The sequence below is a fragment of the Apodemus sylvaticus genome, chromosome Y (genome assembly GCF_947179515.1).
Source record: "Apodemus sylvaticus chromosome Y, mApoSyl1.1, whole genome shotgun sequence".
In the NCBI taxonomy this organism is placed as follows: Eukaryota; Metazoa; Chordata; class Mammalia; order Rodentia; family Muridae; genus Apodemus; species Apodemus sylvaticus.
In genome coordinates, this window is record NC_067496.1 from 7,682 (window position 1) to 15,362 (window position 7,681).

Genomic DNA, 7,681 nt, shown 5'->3' on the forward strand with positions numbered 1-7,681 from the left:
GACTACTATACCCAGGAAAACTCTCAATCACAATAGATGGAGAAACCAAGCCATTCCATGACAAAACCACATTTACACAATATTTTTCCACAAACCCAGCTCTGCAAAGAATAACAGGGGGAAAACTCCGTACAAGGAGGGAAACTACACCCTGGAAAAAGTAAGATAGTAACCTTCCTTCATCAAACCCAAAAGAAGATAATCACTCAAATATAAAAAATAACATCAAATATGACAGGAAGTAATGATCTCTATTCTTTAATATCTCTTAACATCAATGGACTCAATTCCCCAATAAAAAGACATAGACTAACAGACTGGATAAGGAAACAGGACCCTACATTTTGCTGCATACAGGAAACACCTAAATAACAAAGACAAAAATTACCTTAGAGTAAAAGGCTGGAAGACAATTTTACAAGTCAATCGTCTCAGGAAATGAGCCAGAGTAGCCATTCTTATATCAGATAAAATTGACTTTCAACATAAAGTCATCAAAAGAGACAGTGAGGGACACTTCTTGCTGGTCAAAGGAAAAATCCACCAAGAAGAACTTTCAATTCTGAACATCTATGCTCCAAATACAAGGGCACCCTCATTCGTAAAAGAAACTTTACTAAAGCTCAAAGCACGCATTGCACCTAACACAATAATTGTGGGGGACTTCAACACTCCACTCTCCTCAATGGAGCAATCAGGAAAACAGAAACTAAACAGGGACACAGTAAAATTAATTGAAGCTTTGGACCAAGTGGATTTGACTGATATTTATAATACATTTCACCCTAAAGCAAAAGAATATACGTTTTTCTAGCACCTCATTGTACCTTCTCCAAAATCGACCATATAATTGCTCACAAGACAGACCTCAACAAATACAAGAATATCGAACTAGTCCCATGCCTCCTATCAGATCACTATGGTGTAAGAGTGGTTTTCAATAGCAACAAAAACAACAGAAAGCCCACATTCACATGGACGCTGAATAATACTCTACTCAATGACAACTTGGCCAAAGAAGAAATAAAGAAAGAAATCAGAGACTTTTTAGAATTTAATAAAAATGAAGGCACAACATACCCAAACCTTTGGGACACAATGAAAGCAGTGCTGAGAGGAAAACTCATAGCCCTGATTGACTACAAAAAGAAAATGGAGAGAGCATCTACTAGCAGCTTAATGACACACCTGAAAGCCCTGGAACAAAAAGAAGCTATTTCACCCAGGAGAAGTAGAAGACAGGAAATCATCAAACCCAGGGCTGAAATCAATCAAGTGGAGACAAAGAGAACCATGCAAAGAATCAACGAGTCCAGGAGCTGGTTCTTTGAGAAAATCAACAAGATAGATAAACCCTTAGCCAGACTGACCAAAGGGCACAGAGAAAGTATCCATATTAACAAAATTAGAAATGAAAAGGGAGATATTACAACAGAAACTGAGGAAATCCAAAAAAATCATCAGATCCTACTACAAAAGTCTATACTCAACACAACTGGAGAATCTGGAGCAAACAGACAATTTCCTAGACAGATACCAAATACCAAAATAAATCAGGACCAAATAGAACATCTAAACAGTCCCATAAGCCCTAAAGAAATAGAAGGGGTCATAGAAACTCTTCCAACCAAAAAAAAGCACAGGACAAGATGGTTTCAATGCAGAATTCTATCAGACCTTCAAAGAAGACCTAACACCAATACTCTTCAAACTATTCCACAAAATAAAAACAGAAGGGACCCTACCCAATTCCTTCTAAGAATCCACGATTACGCTGAAACCAAAGCCACACAAAGATCCAAAAAAGAAAGAAAACTTCAGACTAATCTCCCTTACGAACATCGATGCAAAAATACTCAATAAAATTCTTGCCAACCGAATCCAAGAACACAACAAAATGATCATCCACCATGATCAAGTAGGCTTTATCCCAGGGATGCAGGGTTGGTTCAATATAAGGAAATCCATCAATGCAATCCACAAAATAATCTAACTCAAAGAAAAAAAAAAAACACATGATCATTTCATTGGATGCTGAAAAAGCATTTGACAAAATTCAGCATCCTTTCATGCGTAAAGTCTTGGAAAGAACAGGAATTCAAGGCTCATACCTAAACATCGTTAAAGCAATATACAGCAAACCGTTACCCAGCATCAAACTAAATGGAGAGAAACTTGAAGCAATCCCACTAAAATCAGGGACTAGACAGGGCTGCACCCTTTCTCCTTATTTTTTCAATATTGTACTTGAGTTACTAGCTCCGGCAATTCGACAACATAGGAAGTCAAAGGGATACAAATTGGAAAGGAAGAAGTCAAACTATCATTATTTACAGAAGACATGATAGTCTACCTAAGTGACCCAAAAAACTCCACTAGAAAACTCCTACAGCTGATAAACAACTTCAGCAAAGTGGCAGGTTATAAAATCAACTCAAGCAAATCAGTGGCCTTCCTTTATTCAAAGGATAAGCGGGCTGAGAAAGAAATTATGGAAATGACCCCAATTCACAATAGCCACAAACAGTATAAAGTATCTTGGGGTGACACTTACCAAACATGTAAAAGATCGTATGACAAGAACTTTAAGACCCTGAAGAAGGAAATGGAAGAAGACCTCAAAAAATGGAAAAAAACTTCCCATTGCTCATGGATCCGCAGTATCAATATAGTTAAAATGGCCATTTTGCCAAAAGCAATATATAGATTCAATGCAATACCCCTCAAAATCCCAACTCTATTCTACACAGAGTTAGAAAGAGCAATTCTCAAATTCATCTGGAATAACAAAAAACCCAGGATAGCTAAAACTATTCCCAGCAACAAAAGAAATTCTGGGGGAATCAGTATCCCTGACATCTAGCAATACTACAGAGCAATAGTGTTAAAAACTGCATGGTATTGGTACAGTGACAGGCAGGCAGATGAATGGAACAGGATTGAAGATCCAGAATTGAACCCACACACCTATGGCCACTTGATCCTAGACAAAGGGGCTGAGAACATCCAATGGAAAAAAGATTGCCTTTTCAACAAATGGTGCTGGTTCAACTGGAGGTCAGCATGCAGGAGAATGCGAATTGATCCATCCTTGTCTCCTTGTACTAAGCCCAAATCCAAATAGATCAAGGACCTCCACATAAAGCCAGTAACTCTGAAGCTGATAGAAAAGAAACTGGGGAAGGACCCTTGAGGACATCGGTACAGGGAGAAAGTCTGAACAGAGCACCAATAGCATATGCTCTAAGATCAAGAATTGAAAATGGAACCTCATAAAATTACAAAGTTTCTGTAAGACAAAGGATACCATCAAAAGGACAAATCGGCAACCAAAAATTGGGAAAAGATCTTCACCAATCCTACATCAGAAAGAGGGCTAATATCCAATATATATAAAGAACTCAAGAAGTTAGACTCCAGAAAACCAAACAACCCTATTAAAAAATGGGGTACAGAGCTAAACAAAGAATTCTCACCTGAAGAACTTCGGATGGCAGAGAAACATCTTAAAAAATGCTCAACTTCATTAGTCACTAGGGAAATGCAAATCAAAACAACCCTGAGATTTCACCTTACACAAGTCAGAATGGTTAAGATTAAAAACTCAGGAGACAGCAGGTGTTGGCGAGGATGTGGAGCAAGAGGAACACTCCTCCACTGCTGCTGGTGTTGCAAATTGGTACAACCACTCTGGAAACCACACAGTCTGGTGGTTCCTCCGAAAACTGGGCACCTCACTTCCAGAAGATCCTGCTATACCACTCCTGGGCATATACCCAGAGGATTCCCCAGCATGTAATAAGATTACGTGCTCCACTATGCTCATAGCAGTCCTATTTTTAAGAGTCAGAAGCTGGAAAGAACCCAGGTATATCTCAACAAAAGAATGGATGCAAAAAATGTGGTAAATATACACAATGGAGTACTATTCAGCCATTAGAAACAATGAATTCATGAAATTCTTAGACAAATGAATAGATCTGGAGAACATCACACTAAGTGACATAACCCATTCTCAAAAGATCAATAATGGTATGCACTCACTAATAAGTGGAAATTAGTCTAGAAAATTGGAATGCCGAAAACCTAATTCACACATCAATGAGGTACAAGAAGAATGGAGGAGTGGCCCTGGTTCTAGAAGGACTCAATTTAGCATTATAGGACAAAACTAGAACAGGAACGTGGGAAGGGGTTGATCGGATAACAGGGGGAGGGAAGGGGGCTTATGTGATGTTCAAGGAATGGGGGTCCAAAAAAGGGAAAATCATTTGAAAAGTAAATAAGCAATATATTGAATTAAAAAAAAAAAAGAAAGATTGTCCTGGATGAAAAGGTATCAACATTTACAAAGAAAAATATTGTACAAAACTTATATTTAATCATGCAACACCAGGAAATGATAGTGCATGACTTCAATACCACTTTTACAATAAAGGAGAGGGCATGTGGACAAAACCTAAACAGAGATACTGGAGCTAACAGATAATAGTGAACCAAAGAGTACTTACATTCATCTATTGAACATATCATCAAAATCCAAAAGAATACATTTTCTTTTCATCAGCTCATGAAACACTCTTCAAAATTTACCCATTACTAACAAAACTAAATCTTAACAGAGGCAAGAAAATTTAAATAATCCACTGTTTCCTCTCAGACCACCATAAACTAAAAGTCCATTTGAAGAAGAGAAATATATGAAGGACTACAAAGGCATAGAAATATACATAAACTCTGTACTTAATGACTGCTGAATCATGATAGAAGGTAAATTCTTAACAGAGGATTTTAAATGTTTAGAAACACTTAAAAATTTTTTCATTATCTTTAGCCATTGGGGAGACACAATTTAGAAATAATTTATGATTAATTTGTAACTATCTGAATGACTAATATCATATCTAAGGAAATGTACATGGCAGCAAGTATTTGAAACATGGGAATCATATTTCCTCCATTGTTGGGGGAATTACAAACTAGTACAGCCATGATGAAAATCAATATAATGGTTCCTCTGAATCCTGTAAATTATTCTATAGTAAGACACAGCCATATCTCTTTTGAGTTTATGCTCCAAAGTTTCTACTCTGTTACCACAGAGACACTTGCTCAGTGATCTTTATTGCATCTTTATTCATAATAATCAGATAATGTAAACAGCATAGATATCTCTCAACTGAAAAATAGATTAAGAAAATGTGGTACAATTACCCAATGAAATATGTGCTCAGTTGGTAAAACCAATGCTATCCTAAATTTGTAGGCAATTGGATGGAACTTTCGAAGAGTATATTGAGTGACATAACACAGATATTGAAAGACAAAAATAATATTTATTCACATAGAAATGTACATTAGCTATTAAGTAAAGGACAATTGTGCTTCAGTCCTCAAACCCAGGGAGCTTAAATAAAACTCTCTGTAAACTGTGAAAATGAAACTAGCAATGTCTTTTTGTAATTGCAGATATGGATCCTGAACTGCCCACCTTCTTTAATCAGGCAATTTTTCTAGAAGCTTATTGATGGGACGCAGTCCCAGTCACAAAATTTTGTCCTACATTTTGTCCTACCTACAAAATGTCAAAAAGTGCTCAGTTAATAGAGGCCCAGACATTTGAATGTAGTCCAACTTAAGGTCCATGACGCAAGAGGAAAACCATTTCAGACACTGTTTAGATGGCCAGGATCCAGGATCAGATTAGCTCAGAAACCTAGTATAAAATTAAATATGGCTATGAACATGAGTCAATTAAATGATGTGAGGATACCTCATTCACACCTGGGAGGGAGAAGAAATCAATCACAAGTAAGGAGGGAGGGAGAAACCTGGGAGGGAAGGTAGACAGGGCAGAGGAGATGGGTTTAGAAGTGGGGACAGGAACCTGATCTGACACTGAGGAAGGAAAATGGTCTGAAGTTATGAGGTCCAGCAGAAAGAATGGAAATAGGCAACCTAGGGAGATAGGAGGTTGGGGGGATCCTCTAAAATGCACCAGATACTGGGGTGGTAAGAGACTCACAGAAATAAAAGGTCGGAACCTTAGATGATATGCTTGACAGTATGGAGAGGGAACTTATAGAGCTTACCTCCAGATGGAAGACAGGATTTCAAATGAGGGAGTGGAGGAGCCATCCCACATTCATACCTCTGATCCAAAATTATTTCTGTCTGATAGAATTACAGGGATGGAAATGTTCAGGAGCTATAGTAATAGAAGTTCCAATGTCAGGTTCAATGTTGGATCCAGTGCAAGAGGTAGTGCCAAGGATGACACTGTTACTGAATGCTTCCAAAATGGAAATTAGCAAGACAGCAATCTGGACAACCCAACAAACAACTGAAGGAGTCAGATGCAGATATTTGAACTTAAACAATGTACAGAAGCAGATGACTCCTACTGTTGAGTTTGGAATGGTCAAATTAAGCTTAGATAACACTCTAGGACAACCAGCAATCTCATTGAATCTGAACTCCCAATATCTCTAATGATCTGGAATACCAAACAGGCAATATACACTAGCTGATATGGGAGATATTTAGAGATCAGGTGTGGGATGAAAACATCCATATAGGGACAGTGGGAGGAGAGGAGAAAGAAAGAAAGAAAGAGAAATAAAGGAAGAAAGGAAGCAATTAAAGAAGAAAAAAGAGTGAGAAAGGGCAGAGAAAGAAAAATAAAGTAAAATAAGAGAAAGAAGGAGAAATGGGAATGAACATGACAACAACAATAGAAAAGAAGAGAAGGGACAGGATAGGAAGGGTATTGTACTTAAAATAAGGGAAGGGAAGGGAGGGGAGGGGGAGGGGAGGGGAGGGGGGGAGGGGAGGGAGGGGAGGGGGAGGGGAGGGGAGGGGGAGGGGAGGGGAGGGGAGGGGAGGGGAGGGGAGGGGAGGGGGAGGGGAGGGAAGGGAAGGGAAGGGAAGGGAAGGGAAGGGAAGGGAAGGGAAGGGAAGGGAAGGGAAGGGAAGGGAAGGGAAGGAGAAGGGAAGGGAAGGGAAGGGAAGGGAAGGGAAGGGAAGGGAAGGGAACTGAGAAGGGAAGCCAAAGAAATCAGGCAGAGTCCTGCAGACCTCTGTGTTCAAGGTCAATCTGGCCTACAGAGGAGTTTCTAGGACAGCCAAAACTACATAGAGAAAATAATTAGTCAAAAAATTGTTATTAAACATATTGAGCTATGTTGATGAATAGTTGCATTGCCCCTGATATAATCGGAGAGGCTTACTCCAGCAGTCAATATGCCGCGTCTTTGTTGGAGGACTCTATCAGCTCCCTACCCTTGGAGATCAGGGAATTGCTCAGAAGATGGAGATGGCAAAGGGAAGGGGGAATACCTGCAGAATATGACCCAGCAAACCAAATAATAAAGGCTCACATGGGCTCTCAGAGACTGAAACAGCAAGATCAGGTCCTGCATAGGTCTGTCTCAGGTCTTCTAACTGTTATGTTGAGGCATTTTTCTTAGTGTTTTGTGAAACTCCTAACGATGGGAGGAGGTGTATCCTCAATTCTTTTTTATGTATGTATGTATGTATGTATGTATGTATGTATGTATGTATGTATTTATTTATTTATTTATTATTTATTTATTTATTTTTGTGCTCTTGACAAGTAGCCTCCTATTGGGTTGCTTCCTGAAACCATGATAAATTGAGGGCTTTCACTTTTCTTGTCTTA